The sequence below is a fragment of the Cajanus cajan genome, chromosome 3 (assembly GCF_000230855.2).
Source record: "Cajanus cajan strain Asha chromosome 3, NIPB_CcT2T_4, whole genome shotgun sequence".
Classification (NCBI taxonomy): Eukaryota; Viridiplantae; Streptophyta; class Magnoliopsida; order Fabales; family Fabaceae; genus Cajanus; species Cajanus cajan.
Genome location: NC_138519.1, coordinates 11793362 through 11816542, shown reverse-complemented (window position 1 = coordinate 11816542; position 23181 = coordinate 11793362). Strand labels below are relative to the sequence as shown.

Genomic DNA, 23181 nt, shown 5'->3' with positions numbered 1-23181 from the left:
TAGTTTCTCCCATTAAAAATTAATAATTTTAATATATATATATATATATATATAATGCTTTAAAATTAAACAATTATTTATCTATTCAAATTAACGTATATTATAATTTTCGATATTATATCAAATTAACGTATATTATAATTTTCAAAAATTATAATATACGTTAATTTGAATAGATAAATAATTGTTTAATTTTAAAACATTATATATATATATATATATATTAAAATTATTAATTTTTAATGGGAGAAACTAAAATCGTACTATTATGATATTCGAGGGACTAAAATTGTTCAATTAAAAATTGAAGGACCAAAATCGGGCAATTGCAATTCTTTAAGGACTAAAATTATCCAATTAAAATCTTGGGAATCAAAACTACACAATTTTAATACTTGAGGGATCAAAATTGCATCCACGTGGCCAAAAGTTAACTCCGTTTAAATAATTTGGACGGAAGTCCCAAATTGAAACCAATTAATATACTTGGGACCAAATTGAAACTAATTAATTAATTTAGGACCAAATTGAAACCAAAAATAAAATTGGGACTAAATTGAAACAAACAATTATTATAAGGGACCAAAATAGGTTTTTAGCCAAAAATTGTCATCCACATGGCATCCACGTATGCATCTACGTGGCATCCACATGGCCAAAAGTTAATGCCGTTAATAATTTGGACAGAAGTCTCACATTGAAACCAATTAATTAATTTGGGACTAAATTGAAACTAATTAGTTTGGGACCAAATTGAAACCAAAAATAAAAGTGGGACTAAATTGAAACAAACAATTAATATAAGGGACCAAAATAGGGTTTTAGCCTTTAAAAAATAAAAATTGAATAATCTTCTAAATTATCTCGTAAGTGTGAAGCATCATTTGCATTATCTGAGGTTTATATGGCAACAATATTCTTGACATATGTTGATTTTCGTCCTGACCCGACTTCCTGTTATTGGAGATTGATGTGTCTTGTTATATATTTGTGACCGATTTTTTGGTGTGTTTCTTGTATCCTGCTCACTTGTTAGTCATCATACTGATTTTCGAAGTACTCATTTGCGGCTATTTACTCAAATTAGTCATTAAGTTCTTGCATTTGAAATAGGTGTGTACTATTCCTTTGGATGTGACACCCTCTACCCCAATATTAATACACAATAAATGTAAACAATAATTTTTTTTTCTTTTTCTTTTTGAGTAAATAAAATCTTTCATAGTTGACAACATCTTTCATGGATAAAACAATTGTCTCAAATATCATAAGGTAGAAGATTCACATTCGTAACTCATAAATCATAAAAAGTCAACATGTAAGTATCAAAACTCAAGAAATCATATAAAGGAAAATATAGATTAATTCCAGCAAAGGTGGCAGTGTCTCCTAGTTAGGAATTAATTTCTAACTTCCAAATCATGTAATAAGAATATAACAAAGATACACACTTTGGTTTTTCATCAAGAATGTTCAAAATTACAATTCTTAACATACACTTTCCTTGAATTATAAACTTTATCTACGTTATCCCTTCGCTAGAAATTACAAAAGAAAAGAAACTAAAGTTATTAAAACAATAACATCTTAAACTAAGCTACCTATCCCCCGATGTCACATCCTATCAGAGCATGCCCCATTGAAGCCTTAAGCCTCATCAACAACATCCTCATGATGATGATCGCCTGCAACATAATTTAAACATATACACGAGCAACAAGGGAGTGAGAAACATCTCACTCGATTCCAAGTGTAGAAATAACAGTTAGGCAACACACACAACTCATACAAGCACAGTCACATTAATCAAGTGCAAATTCAAATTTCACATACAACAATAACACATGCACAGTCATTCATTATGCAATGATGTCATGGACTCGACTCATAGATGCATGCATATGGCGCCAATCACGTGTCTCATAATCACATTTCTCATTATATCATCATATCGTGGGTGACTTAAGGTACACCTTGTTAGCATGTTACATCGTGGGTGATCCTAAGGTACACCTTGTTAGCATGTTACGTTGTAGGTGACCCTAAGGTACACCTTGTTAGCGTGTTACATCATGGGTGACCTTAAGGTACACCTTGTAGCTTGTTACATCACTGGTAACCCTAAGGTACACCTAAAATATCTCAGTACATCACTGGTATGCGGCATAAGCGGCACACCTGGAGTTATATATGCATATGATGCATGTCACACATTCATTATTTTGTTGACTCAACATTCGACATTACAGAATTTCAATTAGTACATCATGTCATCATTTTTCATATTCTCATAATCATAGCTTATCTTAATAGTCCATTCTTATGTCTCATGTCATTTGTTTATATTGCACATAGTCATGTCATAATTGTTCCTCATAAGGTCCGCACAGGAACCCACAGAGAGTACTCTTATTCATATTAAAATTTATTTATTTTTAAAATTAATTACTTCCAACAAGGAACACAATAGGGCAAACAAAAAGTAAAACAGAACACATTCATGTTCCTAGAAAAATACATCAGGCAGGGATTGGGGGCCAATCCGACTACCCAACAATTATTCCCACACCCTCGAGTGAGGTTTCTCACTCCCCCTTACCTCGATAAGCAGGAGCTGGAACTAGAGCAGAACCTTGCTAATCTCCTCCTCTGGATTCCCTCTTTCTTTCTCTTACTTTCTCTCTTTCTCTCTCTTTCTCTCTCTCTCTCTCTTTCTCTTTCTCTCTCTAAGTTTTCACCCTTGGTCAGTTATAAATTTTTCACAGCCCCTCCCTCTTATTTATAGGCATTAAGGGGTACCCGAAACGGCTCGTTCTGAATCCGGAACGGCCCGTTCTGGAGCCATTTGTTATATGAAAAATTTATAATTGGAACGGCCTGTTCTCAAAATCAGAACGGTCCATTTTCAAAATTAGAACGGCCCGTTCTAGGGTTCATTTTAATACACATTGACCGTAATTGGAACAGTCCGTTTCTAACTAAGAATTTTAGGCCATTTTATTACCCTGGAACGGCCCGTTCCACTTTTTGGAACGCCCATTTTGCTTTTGGTAACAGCCTGTTCCACTTTTTGGAACGACCCGTTCTAAGCCTAAAAAAAACCAGAATTTCATGTAAAAATTAATTTTTTATAAATATTTAAATCATTTAAAAAAATCTCTAAAACATTCTATAAAATTTCATTAAATAAGCTCCATAATTATAAAATAATAATAATTAACTATGTAAAAGATTTGGGATGTTACATTGGACACTGCCAAAGTTAGGCTTAAACTTCAAAAACAAGCTGTAGCTGGTGATGTAGTCTCCTTACCTAAATAAAGGGTATGCTGGGTACAGTGGCAACCATTGCCAGAGAAGAAGGTCTTTCACCTCTCTGGAAGGGCATTGTGTCAGGGTTACATCATCAATGTTTGTATGCAGGTTTATGAATTGGGTTATATGAGCCAGTGAGTTTTGAATATTGTTGCTGAATATAGTTCATTTATTTTAGTTTATATACTGTTTGGTTGTGTTATCTTATGTTGTACATCACATGTGTTGTTAACAGGTTAAGACTTTCTATGTGGGAAAGGACGATGTTGGAGATGTTCCATTGTCAAAGAAAATTCTTGCTGCATTTACAACTGGTAAAGCCCAATGCTGGAAATATTGGGAATAATTTGTATATTTGTTATTATATGAATTTATTTCCTAATCTATGAATATTTACTTTTTCTTGGTAGGAACTTGTGTTATTCCTATCTAAATACTCATCGCAATTACCCAATTATGAACTCCTTCAATTTGTATTGTCAAGAGCAGTTGTGCCAATTGCAGTGGCAAATCCAACTGATCTGGTCAAAGTTAGACTTCAAGCAGAAGGGAAATTACCTCATGGTGTTCCCAGATGCTATTCTGGATCTTTAAATGCTTATTCAACAATTGTGAGACAGGTCTGTGCAACCCAATACAGTTTATTGAAGAGAAAAATGTATTTGGTTCATTTTTGTTGTAATTATTTTTATTCTAACCTACATCTACACACAGGAAGGAGTTCAAGCTCTTTGGACCGGGCTTGGCCCCAATATAGCAAGAAATGCTATCATCAATGCTGCTGAATTAGCCAGCTGTGCTCAATTGAAGCAGGTAATTTAAAAGTTTCTTGAGGCCCAACACTGTGGATCAAACTTTTCTCCTTCTTTATAATTGTAAATAACTACGTTGTTTTATGCAGACTATCTTGAAAATTCCAGGATTCACTGACAATGTTGTTACTCATCTCCTTGCTGGTCTTGGGGCAGGGTTTTTTGCTGTTTGTATTGACTCCCCAGTTGATGTGGTAATGTTTTAGCATTTACTAAAGAATAACCATTGTTGATTTGACTTTTTATTTTTTACTGCCTCAGCGTTTTGTATGTAGTGTGTTAATAGTTGTTTCAATTTGAAATGAATTTTGCACTCGATATTCCCTGTTACACCATGATGAATTTAAGAATCCCAGGATGATTAGAAAATGGTAGAATTATTAAACTTTTAAAGCTTATTAAGAATTGGTTGTTGACATCTGATCTTGTTGAGGTCCATTGCAGTGAATGTGTATAATTTCTTACCCCATTTTGTTTTTGGTTGTAAGGTGATCAAGTGACCTTTCCACTAATTTTGTTGTTCTATCTTCATTCTGGTATATATGCAGGTTAAATCGAGAATGCTGGGAGATTCTAGTTACAAAAGCACTCTTGAATGTTTTATCAAAACATTAAAGAATAATGTAAGTTACTTTCCACTGATACCATTTTGTTCTCGTAAGATCATATACCATCATTTTGCTTTAGCCACAAGTTACAATCATTAACTGTGTGGATCCTTTGTCATTTCATAGCTATGGTGAATAAAATTCTTTGCAGCATTTGATCACATCTAAGTAGTTGTAAGCAGTGGGTATAATCCTTGAGATTTTTTAAGGGGATTGGTTGCAACTGCAAATGCAGCGGAAGTTGTGGAAATAAAGGTCCCTATCTCTCTTCATTCTGCTTACCTGGATGGAGTCAAACAATTTTTTAGGGAGAAGTAAACCGAGAATGTTATTCAAATATATGAACCGAGCTTTTAGCAATTACCAAATCTTCTGTAGGATTGAATGCTGTTTCCATGCAATTCTCTTCAAATTTTATATGAACTGAGCTTGGACGTGCGACTCTTTTCAAATTTAGAGGGATTCAAGCCTCAAACCAATCATTATAAATTAAACATAACTTAGCCCTTGATCAAGACCAGATGTGTTATAATGGTGGCTATTGTAGTTGTATCAAAGTTCACGCAATTGATGATGCATGAACCTTTGTTGATTGTTTACAGGCAAAAACTTAATTAAAATCTGTCTGTTTAATGGAAATTGATTAGTGTCTTTGAATAAACTTCTTTATAAATAATTATAAGAGAATACATGAAGGAAAAATGAAAGATGTTTTTTTATGAACCAAAATTAGTTTATGCATCAACTAATTTATAGAAATTTTTGCATACTAATTTTTAGGCTTTGCATAAGTTAATTATAACTAATGAAAAAAATATTCTTCTTTAATATTTTTTCTTTTATAAGTGTTTGAAAAAGTTTATCTAAACATGCTCATTTTAAAAACATGCCATTTGAAAATGAATACAATTTCTACCCTCAACTACAAGTGGTCAATAACAAGTCCACTGGAACATATTTGTCCCGGCATGACTAAATGTTAGTAAATACTCTATCACATTTACATATTAAAAGACATCATATTCATATTTGTTATCTGTCATTGTTTCATGAACGTTGGCAATAATAGTTGCTTTCAAATCAACCCTTGGCTCTTCTTGAAAACGATTCCACTAAAATAAGTAATGTCTCAAAAATAGGTTTGATATTGATAATATTATTATTTTTACTTTAATTATTATAAATTAGGAAAAAAAATTATTTTATAATGAATATTGTATAAATAGCGATTATTTTGTCATTTAGAAATATTACACGCAGCATTCCAAATCAGGTATAAACCTTTCTAAAGTGGATAAGCATCTACTATGTGTTTTCATTTTGTTACTGTTAACAATCTTTAAATTGTACTGTGTGCAAGCGGATAAGTAGTATATTTGCTTGAAACTTTAAACAAAGACTGCTAGTCCAACTTAAAATACCACACTAACAAGGAACAAACACGAAAAAATGAGAAAGAATACTTCTAATTTAATTTTGAAATTTATATCATGATTATCATAAATTGTACCACTCACTAAAATATGAACTTTGAAAATTTAAACCTTATTTATAAACACAAATAGTGTGCGTGCTTACTGTAATATTTTTACATTACCATTTAATCAATGATAAATTTGTTAACTTTTATCATAATTATATTAAAAAAGAAATTACTATGGTACCTTTCTAAATTAAGATGATTTTGTATAGTCAATTTTTAAAACCAATAAAAATAATTTAAAGTGTATTCTTTTTTGTTCTTTTCACTTTAACTTCTTCTTTTCCCTATACTAAGTGATGTATTATTGCAACATATTCAACTATGAGAGCATTGTTCAGTACATTAATGCATTCCTCAGTTGAAGTGGGATGGACACGTTCCATATATAAGAGATTCGGTCTCCATTCTGCGAACACAAACAAAATATGTAGAAACTTTTATATCTGTTTTAGGAATCAGTGGTAAAGTACGGATATTTGTCAAGACATAAATCAAAACATTGTTTAATATATACTTACTTTTTTGCTACCATAAAATTGTATAATGTTTGTCTAGCTGGTTAGAAGTTGTGTCTCCTAAAAAGGGAAAAAGAAAAAAAGAAGAAAGAAATATAAGCAGAATATGGCATTTGACTAGCATGAAAAGAAAAAATCATGATCATGAATTAATTATACTTGGGCTGTTATAGTGGAGTTTCACCCCTGGAAATGAATTTGATTTCCATAATATTTGTGGTTTAATAGTTCAATTAAAATGGTAAAGATCAAAGACCATACCCATCAACCATCATGCATCCTTCAAACTTCTTGAGTTCTTGTTTCTAATCAAAATAACTTGCTAGGACTAACAAATAATATATTATGTCTGTATTACTTATATTAGTCTGTATAAATATGTTAACAAGTGTCTTATAATGTGAATATAAAACTAAAATTTACACAACTAACATGTTAGCCATTGTAACTATCCTTATGTACTTTTGGTTGGGAGTGATTAGACAGCTTTTTTAATGTGTTTTCAATGCAAGTCATCATGTACTATTATTATAAGAGGATAGACTTTTTAATTGTTTAATTATTTCAGGGTGACTGATAAATTAGAAAAAGAAGTTCACACTCAACGTATTTTGTGATTTATATAAGTTTTTATAATGGAAATTACAATTTGGTCTTTCATCCGAAGTTCCGAACAAAACAACAAATATAGGACACTTGAATTTACACTCGGTCAATAAAAAATGTCACCCTATGTTTATACTCTATGAGAACAAGGATTTTTTTATTTTATTTTTAATATTGGAGTCTGCTATTAGTATTTAGACAGCAAAGGAAATTAATTAGTTAAGTAATTGGAATACATATTATATTCAAAGATAGAAAGTAAATTGTTACCATACATATTTGCCAAAACAGAAATCATGGTTTCTTTTAAGACTATTTTATCATATTTGTAAGAGTTTAATTTATATTCTGCAATGAGTATCCTAAGATAATCTTTACTTGGTATTCACCATAATAATAAGCAAAATCTTGGCTCTTACTACGCCAAGTTGCAAACAAACTGCAAAGTAGAAAATGACCATTAATCATTTCTGCAGTACGTTTTAATTAAAAACACAAACGTTCACTGAAAAGAAACAGTATACAAATGAATTTTCTATCATCACACTTGCAAAACAAATCATATTTGAAACTAAACAGCTAATCCAAGACTTGTTGAATGCGATAATTAATTTAAACATAATAAAAGGAGGACAAAGTAGGAGAATTACCAGGTGATCATCCTTGGTTACTAAATCCATCTATCGTCAACATAAAAGCAAGACTTGTTGTGAAGCTTGTTTCCACGGATAAAGTTGACAACCTCAGGTGAAGCCAGCCTTTCAAAAACAACATCAAGGAAGGCAGAGAGGAACGCACCACCTACGACTGCTGCAGCCATGATCTCAAGAACAAGTGATATTAAGAGTTGAATGAGAAAGGTAAGAAATTGGTTGCAATTAATTCGATTGGTTCTTTATAGATCCAATGATAGTTGACTTCACTAAACTCTCATTACTTTTACTCGCTCAGCTTCAAGACAAAGTGTAGTGATGGTTGGTATCACATCACACCCTATGCAGTTGGATTGGATGCTTTTTCAAAGACTCTTTCCTTTTGCACCACACAAGTAAGATGCTTTCTTGATATTCATATGTTTGAATTTATCTACTGTTAATTTAAAGTAGGTGATATTTATCAAATGCTTTAATTAGTGTTAATATTTTGTTTACGAACTGTGCAAGGGGTAAATGGGTTTTTATATTTTCTATTCAGTTATTGCCACGAAAGTTATATTGACTGCTGGTACTAACAATTATTTTCTTCAACTCAAATTATTTTCTTATCACCAATTATATTCTTCAACCCACCCAGAAACCTGTCAGCACAATATATATTTCTTCAGTTTACTAACAACCTTCCATCAACTTCATCTCTTCTTTGTTTTGTCCATCCTGACCAAAGGTTTTTAATTACTCTTCATGTTACATTCACAAAACCACAAAAGAAAGGCCATATGTGTATGGAACATTTGTCCTGGCATGACTATAAGTTTAAAACAATACTATCATATATATAAAATAAAAAAATATAATAAAATAAAATAAGAACTATCATAATATTTATATTTGTTATCTATCGATGTTTGTGACAATAATAATAATGTCTTCTCATCTCATTCTTGGTGTACCTCTTCTCATAAGCGATTCAACTTAACTAGTAGTGTCTCAAAATCCGGAATTGATATTTATACCAATATTTTTTTTCCTTCTGATCACTATAAATTAGGAGAAAAATCAATATATTATTTTGGCATATAGGAATTACATGCGGCATTCCAAATCATACAGCATCTACTGTGTGTTTTCGTTCTGTTAGTGTTGACAATTGAAGGTTATAACCAATTGGGAGGTAACAAATTACAACACTACTCCCACTAATGTAATGTGTTAAACATTTTCAATTGAGTACTGTATTAATAAGCTTTTCAATTTAGGGTTTATGAAAATAAAAATATTTAATGAAACACCTGTATTTTAAAGCATAAAAAATATAATTGGATAAAATTTTTAGCTGAAACTAAATTCAAATTTAAAAATTAAAAACAACATTTATTTAAAAAATTAATAAAAACATATATTATTTTTTAAAAGAGAATATTATTTTTTTACAGGTAAAAGAGTAATTTATTCCCAAATAAATACATTATATTCAAATACATTCATAGTGTGAATTAATAGATTTTATTTTAATTTTGATTTTAAAAATTTTAATTAATATTTGTGACGATAATTACTAATTATTGACTTATCTTGTTAATGATCTTCATAGTTTGAAAAAAAGTAGACTCCCACGTTCCAATCCCTATAAAAGTAAGAAACTGAAGCAAAGGCAAAGTCACCACACATCATAATTCTTGTCATTATTCTTTGTTATTGTTCACAATATCAGAAAGTTTGAGTCTTTAAAGGAAGTTTTTAAGGTTCGATATATTAAAGAAACATTCAAACACATAACTTCATTGTTAAACATTATAAATGATATAGAGTATATGCTAGTCTATGAGACAATATGTTTCGTTTGGTTGGATAATGTCTTATTATGGCTAGTGCCTTACACTTCCTCTAATTAAAAAAAAAATATTTTCTCTTAAAAAACTTTTTATTTATTATCATTAAAATATGAAAGCTTGAATGATTCAAGATTGTCTTTTAATTTAACAAAAAATTATAGAAATTAAAAGATATAAGGAAAGAAAATTAGAGAAAATAAAGGAAATTTCTTTTCTAAATTCAGTCATTATTTGAAGAATATTATTGACTATACCTATAATAATTGTGATTACCAAAATTAGTTTATAATCAACATTTAGAGTTTTATAATCAACGCATAATCAACGCAGTAACACCAGCTGCCATCCTTTTTCTTCACAAGGAAGACGGGGAAGATAATAGGCTCTAGCTTAGTTGAATCATGTCAAATTCAAGCATGGTGGTGATGACCTATTTCTCTAATTCAATTTTTTTGACAAGGACATACATTAACAGGGGTACTGTTTGGAAGGAGGTGTATATGGTGGGCAATGTTACGGTGAGGTGGAAGTTGGCAAAGTTAATGGAAAAGGGTGTCAAATTGGGTACGCAGGGACTCAAGGGTTCGGTGTGGTAGAGTCGTGGTAGGAATGGAAGGGTTGGGGAGATGAGTTTTTGGGTAGTAAAATGGCTTAAGTGAAATAGGGTTAGGCAACATGTGTCTAGAAAAGTTATTTGGTTTTTTGGGTTGAGGTGAGTTTCGATCAGAGAGGTACATCAGCATGTAAAACCGGTACCATAGGGTGGGCATGCGCTTAAACTGTATGGTAAAAGAAGTGTAATCTATAGTAACTAGTCCAAGATCCTTAAGCCATTGGACCCTTAGGACAATATCCGCCCCCAATAATAGGGAGAACATGCAAGTTTATAGTGAAATGGTGGCCCTGGATATGAATCGACGAGAGGAAAAATGTGCTCATACTAGTGGATGGAGTCATTGCCAACCATGATAGGGAGAGAGGAAGAGGCCATACACACGTGCTTGCACAAAATTGTATGTACTACCACCGTCCATGAGAATCGTGACCTTGGATGACAAATGTAACCATAAAGACGAAAAGTCTCAAGGGCTAGAGAGAGCATTAAGGCTAATCTACGGTGTGAACTCATCATCGACATAAGTTAGTGTGGGGTCCAAGAATGCCACATGTGGCGAAGATGGGTCAAATAAATGCGTGTCCTCGTCATTAATAATTAAGAGAAACATATGCTTTTTACAGTGAAGGTTGGGGATGAATTTCTCATCACAATGGTAACATAAATGGTGAGACATGATCTCATCAAAGAAAATGCATTTTAAAGCTAATTTATGGGAAGAAGAGGGTGAGATTGGTGAGTAGGGAGGGTGGGTAATGGCGGGAATGGATGTGCGATGGGAATGATGGAATCCCCGACAACGGTCATTGATTTCATCTTCTTAGAGTTTGGTGAGCACAACTGCCTAGGAAAGTGATAAGGGTTGTTGGGATGGACTTCCCATTTAAGCTCGAGGTAGAGGCTTGAGATGAAGCAACTCAAGGGGAATTATGGTGCAAGAGCAACAAGGCGGTTGGCCAAACGTTCGAACTCTGTAAGATATTCATTGATTGTGCCTCACTGGTTTAACATGAAAAGGGTCCCCGATGGATCCTCATAGAAAGATGGGACAAAACTAGATTCAGGTGCTTGAAGAAAAGTAGGCCACAATATAACAAACCCCATTACAAAATATCCAATAGTACCAAATTAACTCAGGATAGTCCATGAAAATGAGGCCTTGGTAGTCGAAGAACTAAGAAATTTTAAAAATCTAGTCGAAAAGGTCATGGCCATCAAAGCACGGGACCTCGAGCTTGATGGGAGGGTGATGATTAGTGGTGGTGGAATGGTGATGTTGGGTGAGGATGGTTGTTGGGTCAAGGCTGTAAGTCAGTTGAGGATGTAGTTGACTTTAATAGGGTAAGTTCATTATAGTTGTTTTTCATGGTGACTTGTGTATTAGTAAGGTGGAGGATGACATCCTCGAGATGATCGATTGTGATTTTTCTGGTATTGTGTCTAGTCATGGTGAAAGGGCAGGTCGCACTAGTTGATAGGATATACTAATAGCTCGTCTAATGCTAAAGGAGGAATAGTTTGCTAATTCTCTACTATTTTCATTCATTTCTGCATTATTTATACAACATATTGTTGGCAATCCTTGGCTCAACGCAATTTAGATTGTGTTTGGATTGAAGGATGGATTTGGGGGAGTGGAAAAGGAAAGATTTGAAGAGAAAGAGCGTAGAAAATGAGGTTGTTTGGATTAAAGAAAAGATAATGGAAAGTGAGTAGAAAGTTTGTGAGAATTTATGTAGAAATTGATTGATGTAATAGATAAAAATTAAAAATTTAATAGATGAATACGTAATTTATACTTACCCTTGGATTAAAAATGAGTAGAATATTATTTATTGTAAATAATAATAATTACAATAAAATTATATTAATAGGTATAATTTATTAAAAAATAATAAATAATGATAATAATAATAATTATTATAAATATTAGAAAAATAATAAGAATCATAATAAATAATAATGATACTAATTATAATAAATAATAATAATATTAATAATAATGATAATAATAATAATATTTATAATAATAACAAAATATATTATGATAATTATATTTTCTAATATTATTTTATTAATGTTTATGAAAGTGTTATTATTTTGATTTTATAAACATGTATTACTTTATTTTTTATATATTTCTATTTTTTTATGTCAATATATAAATAATAGAATTTTCTTAATATAAAAAAATGTACAATAAAATTTTTGAAAGTTAAATAATAAATTAAAAAAATTGATAAATCATTGACATAAATTAGAATGAAATGAAGATACATTTGTTAATTGTACAAGTTAATTTTTACCAATTAAAAAATTAAGAAATTTTTAACATTACAAAGTAGATGGATAATAACATATTTGTAAAATGGAACAGAAAATACAATCTAGTCATCAATTAAGTAAACAATAATTAAATATGACCAGAACGGCTCGTTCTAGGATTACAAATTAACCCACAACGGTCATGTGTGGAACGGCCCGTTCCCAAAGTGGAACGGTCCGTTCTGAGTTCGCATATTTGCAAGAATATGCCACCATAATCGATTATGTATGGCACATAATCGATTATAAGCTGGCATAATCAATTATGCCTCAACATAATCGACTATGCCAGCCTATAATCGATTATGTGTCATGCATAATCGATTATGTGCCTCCATTCTTAATCTCTTTGCAGTCTTTGGGGCAGGGGTATTATTGGGTTTTCTCATTTCTTACGTGGCTTTCATCTCTTTTCTTCGCAACTTCGCGAGGACGTTCTCCCGCTTTTCTTCACTTTTCTTTCAGTGCAAATCAGCAGAAACAAACGTGAAGTTTCTTCGCTTTTCGTTCATCGTGAATAGTAAATCCCCTAAAACAAACAGGGCTTAGGGGAAAAGGAATCTATTAGAATGAAAATAATGCACGTGACAATTACAACCAATTAATATCATAATAGTATCTTATCCTTCCTGATTGACTATAACCAATTACACAAAGTGAGGAAAGTATGTGGGCCTCTTGATTCTCCTCCTGGGCCTAGTAACTTGGTATGGATTGTTATCAGAATCCTACATCTATTATGTTAGATTTAACTTTTTTCCACAATTCTAGCTTCTTGCAAGTCGGTCTTATCACCATGTCCCTATCATCCTAGGAATTAAGTTGTCCCTTTTTTCACTTCTTAAAGTGCTTTGAGATTTGTTGTCTGTCATGGACACTTGACTGCATGGAGCTTTTAAAATTAGTTCTTTAAAGTCATTTTCTTTATATGATGTTTCTTCATTATCCTCATAATCACCATCTTCTTGCTCCGTAATTGTTTCATTCTAGTCCTTTTCTTGGTCTCACATTTGTTTTTCAAGTTTTATTGGATCCAACTCTAGTTCCCCAAATCTAAGGAGCTTGTACAATAATTGTTGTTCTCCGATAAAATTTAGAGCTATTAACAGCAATAAAAATATATGTGATCTTTATAAAGGATAAATAGTTTGTTGTCCCCATAAAGGGATAAAGGATAATGATACAATACAACATTATCACAATGTATTTGGAAAGGGAGACATATCTCTAGAAAAGTAGAGATAGGTGGAGAAAGATATTTTAATTCAAAAAAGAGATTAAAAAAAAAAAGTTGTGCAAAGAAAAACATATTCTAGAAGGAGGGTGAATAGTGTCTATAAAAAATTTACACTTTTTCAAATAGTGAAATAATAACACAAACCACAAATAGAGAAAAACAAAAATTTTATGAGTCAAAAGGTTGAACTCATAAAATTATATATTGGTTCATAGAAGTAGTAAGTTTATGAGCTTTTAAGGTTTGATCTATCAAGGGAAACATTTAAACACACAATTTCATTGTTAAAAATCATAAATGAAGTTGAACAACATCTTATTACAGCTAATGCCTTATAGTGTGTTTGGATGGAGAATTTAAATAGAGTAATTCATTTGTTTGAAGAATTTTAAATTTTTTGAGGTGAAATATCTTGTTTGAATGGAGAATTTATAAAGAATTTGAAATTCAAGCATTTGTGAAATTTCTTGAAATAGTAGAATTTCAAATTCTCTCAAAAAAGTAAGAATTTGAAATTTCTTATATTTCTTTTTCTTATTTCATTTATATATTATCTCTTATCTCTTCATGTTTTTTTATTGAATAATCAAAATATTTTTAAAATTATTAAATATTATCTAATGTTAATTTTTAAATTATAAAATATTTAAAAATTAGCTAATATTTATTTTTATAAAATTTAATTTAAAAATTTTAACATATAAATATATTTTTAAAATTAATTTTATCATGGTAGAATCAAATTATATTTTCTCGTAAAAAAATTTCTATTTTCATATTTTTGAGAGATTCGAAATTGTCTTTTAAATTTAACAAAAGTTATATAAATTGAAAGATAAAAGGGAAGAAAACTGTAGAAGATTAGAGAAAAAATGAATTTGGTAGATCCGAGAAGAGAAAAAAAAAGAAGGTATAGAAAAAAGGAAAATCAATTCACTTGCCATTGAAAAGTTTACTTTGGAGAAAAAAAAGAAAATTAATAGAGTGATTTTTCAATTCTTTGAACAACTAGAAAATCATTCATTACAGTTTTATAATTAAGTTAATTTAAAATTTTAATCTTAATCGATAACATTTATTTTTCTGAATTCATTCATTATTTGAAGAATATTATTGACTATACTTATAAATTATAATAATTGTGATTATCAAAATTAGTTTATGAAAATAAAAATATTTAATTAAACACCAAAAGCATAAAAAGTATAACTGGATAAAAATGTTTAGCTGAAACTAAATTCAAATTTAAAAATTAAAAACAAAACCCTTTATTTAATAAAAAAATAATAGAACATATTCAATACTTTTCGGAGGCCACCCCCACCCAATGTTGCAGAGATGAATGCAAATCCTGCAATGGTTCCTCAATCCAGAGTTTCTCCTTCGAGTACATGCTTTTCCTCTTATGCTTGAAAAATTGGTCATTGCTGCCTTTTTTGTTTTAATTTTTGGTTTCAATGTGGTAGGCAGCCTTATTTGCTGATTTTGATTATTAAAACTGCAACAGCTATTTAAAACTTTTCAAGTTGTGGTACGATTAATTCAAATTGAGTTGTGGTATTAGTTTGTGCATGCATTGTGTGACACTCTTCTACCCCATAAATACTAAGTAACAACAATAAGAATAATTCAATAAATATAACATCAAGAAGGGTCCACATATTTTAATAAAAACTCATAGGTTCACAAGTCTTGAAATAAATAGAAATAATAATAATAATAATAATAAGTTTTACTCTTAAAAGAAAATTATCAAGGTCTCTAAAGAAAAATGAAAGGAATCCAGAATTTACAAATATAAGGTGAATATAAAACTCTTAAAAATAAGTCTCCTCAAACGACAAATAACAATTCATAACTAAAGCATCCTAAATTCATGCCCCAATGTCACATCCTATCAGAGCAGAACCCTTTCCCTTTAGAACTCAACACTATGAGTGCCTTCATCTTCACCTAAAAGAAAACCACATAAAAACAGGACGGTGAGAGATAGATAAACAACAAATACATCTCATATAATTACCAAACATCATTTTATTTTTTTTTAATCATACAAGCTTTCATACACATGCTCACTATATGCTCATACACATCTCCTCTCCTAAGAGTCTCAACTTGACACTCCGCATAATGGGCGTACCTCGTCAATTCCCTTAGTTGTTGCCAATGCGGGCATACCGTTCTCACACCCTCCCAAGGCCGGTATGTTGCACGGTTAAACACCCAGCGGCCCGTGCAAAGGCAATCCACCCACCATTAAACCCTCTGTGGCCAGTGAGTTGCGTAGTTAAACACCCAACGGCCCACGCATGGAATGCCTCCTGTCATGGTCCCCCTGTCTCAACCCCTCTCTGGGCCCAGGGTCCAATGCAATATAGTCACGTCTGGCTTCTCAAGCACCACATGCAACTCATAAGTCTCATGCAACTCATGCATCCCACGTAACTCATAATTAATGTATCTCCATTATATAACATCATCACATGTCAATAACAATCCATGCAATATCATCCTCACATACTAGGTACCTATCATTAAGTTATCAACATCATAGATCACAAATTTCACATAATTCTTCACACACCTCACAATATCTATGACATTCAGTTAATAATTTAACCATAACTCCAGATATACATATCCTTTCTAAGTGATCCCAACTCCATTAGAATCCTAACATCAATATCTACAACTTTCATGAAGAACACAAATCCTAATAAAGTCGTTTAGGTTACCATTCAGGGCTCACAAAAATTGATGTTGTGGTTCGCACACAGATTGGAAGGCTCAAATTGCAACTCACATAACTTGATGAAATATTAATATTTTTACACGATTCTTGTGTCTAAATGGTAGCCCCAGATGTCTAGTTTCTAACAAAACAAACGGCACTCGATTTAGATAACTACACAGAAAGATATCGCAAAATTACAAACGTATGTCGGGGTCCCGACGCCCAACGCCCAAAACTGGCGCTGAACGCCCAAATCTCTGCCCAGACTCCCCTCGGTGAAATTAAACCTGCGTTTTACGAGTTCCAACCAGGTTTTTACCAATTTTCACTACTTCTACACCCCGTTGGTTCAGTTTAACTCCATTTATATTCTTCATACGTTCCAAATCAATCCATACACATCTCAAGCCTCAAAAATTGGTTTCCATTGGTTTTACAAAAAAAATCTAAACTCTTCTTAACACATAAAATTCAAGTCATCAAATTTAAGGATAAAGAATTAACAAGAAAGCCCCAATGGAATTCAAAGACAATTCAAGAAATAAGTTCTTCCAAATGAATTAAGAATTTAGAACATCGATTGCACAGATAATCGTTCAGAATTTTAAATAGAGTTCCTAGAGGGACTTAGGGTTAACACCACCTGATTCCTTTCTTAAAATTAATCAATTGGACTGGGTCAACCCAACCCATTTTCCTTCTCTTCTAACTCACTTCTAATTTTCTTCAAAATAATTAAATAAAATAAATACATATATATTATAAAATATTTTTCCTCTATAATAATAATATATTTCTGACCCAAAATATAATAATATAATTTTAATAACAAAATATCATATAAAATCAACCTTTTCTTAAAACATATAAATATTTATTTAAAAATGCTAATAAAAAGACTTATTTAATACGTACAAAATAATTGTCCAAAATAATAATTATTTAAAACGTACAAAATAATATTCCTCTATAATTATTAAAATAATTATGACCAAATACCATCTACTAATAATAATAATAATAATAATAATAATAATAATAATAATAATAATAATAATAATAATAATAATAATAATAATAATAATAATAACAACCTTTTTGAAAATTGGGGTGTTACACATTGTCATCATTTAAGTCGGTGATAATTGCATGAAAGGGTTCCTGCCATGTAGTTGTAGTTTCAAACCGGAATTTAAAACATTTACAAGTTTGATGAAAAAATAAATATCTTGCATATTTTAAGAACAAAGATTAGGTGCGATATGGGGTTTTTGTTATGTGTTATTCGTAAATGATAAGTAAAAACTCATACTAGGATGAGGAGGTTGAGGTTTATTTGGGGATCACTTACAATTTTTTTATCCCTTATGCAACCATTGACTGTATATGTTATTTCTGTCATATATTCATGTGATATTCGTTTAAAATTTCTGTATTGCAATGGAGTAAAATGAAAATAATGTTAAGCTTCTTTATCATGAGTCAGTGATCAAATAAATTATCACATAGACTTTGTTAATCACTTTAAGAACTCTTAAAAGCCAAAAGAGTTAAAAGAATGACTTAAAAATTGGGCAATTGCTTAATATGATATCAGAGTTGTTGCAAGAACTTAGTCTCTCTTAGTTGAAAGCTCTAAGAGAAAGCTCTGTAAGATCATGAACAACGTCTAAAATGGAAATCAAGGAATAAGTATTACCAATAATCTCCACTAAAACATGATTCACTTTTGAAATGGTGAAACCTGCAAGAACCTTCAACTATATATTTTAAATTTTTTACCTCTGATATGTACTTGATAGCAAGATGACACTCATGGCAAACCTGCAATTTTTCCATCACCCTTTTTGGCACTCTCTCTGGGGTGCTCTTTAAAGTGAAAGCAATTGTCCATTTCTCACTATTGTGCCTCACTCTGTTCTTTTTCCTCATTGTCCCTGTCATGCAAAATAAATCTATTATCACGTATATATAGCCTCACTGCACTTATACCCAACTTACAACTAATCTGAGACCTTCCATTTTTATCATATAGTATTAATCCACAACTCCTCAATGTACCCTTTTTGAGCTTTTCCGATCATAATTGATTGCATTCAAAGCAACGACATTACAATTTGGCATCCAATTGATAATTTTTTTTCCATATACATAACCCTGCTTCCCAAATTGATTAGTGGTGAGGTGAACAATCCTCACCTTACTAGTATTGCTAATGTAAAAAAGTAGAGAGCAATCTCCCCTTACAAGTTTTGTAAGGTGAGGATTGTTCACCTTACATGATTTTGATTAGTTGATTTGGAATTTTCAATACCAAGTGAAAAGAGTTGTATGCTTCATGTTTGAAATCTGTATTAGTTAGATATAATCTATGTTTCTAGTGTTGATTTTTGGGTAGTTTCAGAAAATCAGTCTTTGCCTAATATTCTATTTTGCTAATAGAATTGAATGACTCACTTGAATGTTTGAATTTTCCCAAGAGAAGTCCTATATTTGGCTATTCTGATTGATAAAGTTAGGAGTGTAATCGTTATATTGTGTTTCCTTAGTCACTGTTTACTTTGTATTTTTGGATATGTGTAAGCTAACTTTATCAATTAATGGTTGAGTTAATTCTAATGTATTTAAGTCACAATTTGGAATTAAGTTTCAATTAAATTGAATGGTGTTCAACTTTTTAGGTTTTCTTAATGATGTGTTGACATTGCTTTGCTTTCTTAGGTGTTGCTCCTGTTATTACTACCCCTCTACCTCCGCAAAACATGTCTCATATACAATCACTACCTATGCGTTTGAATACCAATGTGGAAGTGGAAGCAGGAAACTTGTCTGCACCCATGATTAGTGCAACTGACAGAAAGAGAAGAGATAGTCAAGCAATGGATGTTCCTACAGTTTCAAAGAAGCGTCGTGGTAGACCACCTGGTAGAAAAAATAATGTTCAAGGTATTTTTGTCCCCTAGCTGATAAATCTATCAAGTATATGCTAAACTTTCATAATGTCATTAATTACATTTTTACTCTATCTATTCTCACGTCAAAACATACTGCCATCATCATATAATACAGTCAATAACCAAGTAATTTCTACACCTTGTTCTGCAACTCAATCATCGGCTTGGAACTGTGCACTTGGTGGATCACAGGTTCAAGGATCTAATGCAGTCAATAACCAAGTAGTTTTTACGCCTTGTTCTGCAACTCAATCATCGGCTGAGAACTGTGCACTTGGTGGATCACAGGTTCAAGGATCTAATGCAGTTAATAACCAAGTAGTTTTTACGCCTTGTTCCGCAACTCAATCATCGGCTGAGAAATGTGCACTTGGTGGATCACAAGTTCAAAGATCTAGTGTTGTTAAAAGCTTATTCAATCCTCCTCCATTTCCTATTACAACCAATTCTCCAGTTTTAAATACACCTTGCAAAACAAATCCCTCTCACAGTGATACATGTGTATTCCCTCTCGAGATTTCTCCAATTACGACATGCAATGGGAAGACTGCAGAACAATTGACTTGTTTAGGGAGAAGTCAATGCATTTCTCCAATCGATGTTGATTTGGACAAGACAAGTGAGAAGGATCTCGTAAGTAACAGGTTGGATACTTCTGATATGCATGAAAGATTAGACAAATCATTGCCTGATGATGATGATGCTGCATACAACTTTGACACGGAAGACATATTATCACCCAATTCTTCGGATTCGGATATGGAAAAGTTTGACAAGGAAGACTTATCTGAATTCTGCGAATTCGAATGTGGAGCCTTCATTTCATGATGTCTGAACTCTGAAATGGAAACATGGATTCTTCTCTTTTTTTTAGCTTTGTATGCATTATTCATTATTATTCTCTTATTTGGAAATGATGCTGCGAGTGCAACATTGGCTATATCTTATTTGATCTTATATCAACGTATTGTTTAGTTTGGTCTACTGAATGATGCTGCGTATTGTTAAGGATTATGAGAGTTAAGTGCAGCTCTACGTTTGTTTATTATAAGAGTATATAAGATAAAACCACTTTTTTAATGATTTATACTTATCTTTTTATTTTTCTATTTTTACTGTTTTCTTCGTTCATTGTATTAGCATATAACACACACACTAATTTCACAAGAGATTATAATATGATTTTATTGTAAAAGTCAACAAATTTATTATTTAGTATCACATTTTCAACATTCACATCAATAATTAATTAATGCATTACTAGACATATTAATTAAAGAGGTCTCCTACAATAAATGTGAGTAGTTTAAGTGGTTAGATCTTATCAAATCACAAGATTAGACCAATCGTAGTCAAGTCAAGTATAAACAATTTCAAGCCTATAGAGAAACTATTTAACAACTTAATTTGATTTTTCAGGTTTTGCCACTTAAACTAGAAAGTCTAGTACTACTTGGGGTTAAGCTTAGAAAGACTTATGTTGTACATTATATGTGTTGTTAACAGGTTAAGACTTTCTATGTGGGAACGGACCATGTTGGAGATGTTTCATTTTCAAAGAAAATTCTTGCTGCATTTACAACTCGTAAAGCCCAATGCTGGAAATATTGGGAATAATTTGTATATTTGTTATTATATGAATTTATTTTCTAATCTATGAATATTTACTTTTTCTTGATAGGAGCTTGTGTTATTCCTATCTAAATACTCATCGTAATTACTCAATTACGTACTCCTTCAATTTGTATTGTCAAGAGGTGCTGTGGCAATTGCAGTGGCAAATCCAACTGTTCTTTTCAAGTTAGACTTCAAGCAGAAGGGAAATTAACTCCTGGTGTTCCCAGACGCTACTCTGGATCTTTAAATGCTTATTCAAAAATTGTGAGACAGGTCTGTGCAACCCAATATAGTTTATTGAAGAGAAAAATGTGTTTGGTTCATTTTCGTTGTGATTATTTTTATTCTAACTTACATCTAACACACAGGAAGGAGTTCGGGCTCTTTGGACTGGGCTTGGCCCCAATATAGCAAGAAATATGATCATCAATGCTGCTTAATTAGCCAGCTACGATCAAGTGAAGCAGGTAATTTAAAAGTGTCTTGAGGCCTAGCAGTGTGGATCAAACTTTTCTCCTTTATATTTGTAAATAACTATGTTGTTTTATGCAGACTAACAATGTTGTTACTCATCTCCTTGCTGGTCTTTGGGGCAGGGTTTTTTGCTGTTTGTATTGGCTCCCCAGTTGATGTGGTAATGTTTTAGCATTTACTAAAGAATAACCATTGTTGATTTGACTTTTTATTTTTTATTGCCCCATCGTTTTATATGTCGTGTGTTAATAGTTGTTTCAATTTGAAATGAATTTTGCACTTGATATTCCCTGTTCCACCACGACGAATTTAAGAATCCAAGGATGATTAGAAAATGGTAGAATTAGTAAAATTTTAAAGCTTATTAAGAATTTGTTGTTGACATCTGAACTTGCTAAGGTCCATTGCAGTGAATGTGTATAATTTCTTACCCAATTTTTATTTGGTTGCAAGGTGACCAATGTTGGGATTCATCCCAAGTCCCACATCGGTAAAATGAAGGAACATTGGCTAGTTTATAAGTGTCCACCATTCCACATAGTATGAGGCCTTTTGGGAAGGAGCCCAAAAACAAAAACCGTGCGGGCTTGGGCCCAAAGCGGACAATATCATACTATGGTGGAGGAACGGGTGGACTAGCGGGCCCTACAAGTGGTATCAGAGCCAACGGTTCGTCTGGGTTTGATGCGGGAAGACCCTCAGTGTTGTGCCTCGCGATGGAGATTCGAACTTGGTGCCTTGTGTCGAAAGTCTTCCTGATATTGTGGTGTTCAGGCGGCGTGTCCCGTAGAGTTAACGGCGGTACAAGATGGTGACGGATTATCGCTTGAGGGGAGGAGATCACGAGACATGTGGTCCTTGGTCTGAGGGGAGGTTTGTTGGGATTCATCCCAAGTCCCACATCGGTAAAATGAAGGAACATTGGCTAGTTTATAAGTGTCCACCATTCCACATAGTATGAGGCCTTTTGGGAAGGAGCCCAAAAACAAAAACCGTGCGGGCTTGGGCCCAAAGCGGACAATATCATACTATGGTGGAGGAACGGGTGGACTAGCGGGCCCTACAAGTGGTATCAGAGCCAACGGTTCGTCTGGGTTTGATGCGGGAAGACCCTCAGTGTTGTGCCTCGCGATGGAGATTCGAACTTGGTGCCTTGTGTCGAAAGTCTTCCTGATATTGTGGTGTTCAGGCGGCGTGTCCCGTAGAGTTAACGGCGGTACAAGATGGTGACATGGTGACGGATTATCGCTTGAGGGGAGGAGATCACGAGACATGTGGTCCTTGGTCTGAGGGGAGGTTTGTTGGGATTCATCCCAAGTCCGGTAAAATGAAGGAACATTGGCTAGTTTATAAGTGTCCACCATTCCACATAGTATGAGGCCTTTTGGGAAGGA

General features: G+C 32.4%; 3 long non-coding RNA genes across 3 annotated transcripts; 2 read left to right on the top strand and 1 right to left on the bottom strand.

Moving 5' to 3' along the window:
• Window positions 1–3018: 3018 nt before the first annotated feature.
• On the top strand, window positions 3019–22755 carry LOC114916797 (uncharacterized). Its single transcript, XR_014432175.1, has 3 exons — window positions 3019–3449; window positions 3551–3935; window positions 21682–22755. It is a non-coding gene; the product is annotated as an uncharacterized LOC114916797 (long non-coding RNA).
• On the bottom strand, window positions 4748–8259 carry LOC109799654 (uncharacterized). The gene is made up of 4 exons (XR_002239883.3): window positions 7990–8259; window positions 6737–6793; window positions 5100–6624; window positions 4748–5017 (listed from the first exon to the last, which is right to left on the bottom strand). It is a non-coding gene; the product is annotated as an uncharacterized LOC109799654 (long non-coding RNA).
• Window positions 8155–8393, top strand: LOC114915944 (uncharacterized). Its single transcript, XR_003804212.2, has 2 exons — window positions 8155–8199; window positions 8291–8393. It is a non-coding gene; the product is annotated as an uncharacterized LOC114915944 (long non-coding RNA).
• Window positions 22756–23181: the final 426 nt, after the last annotated feature.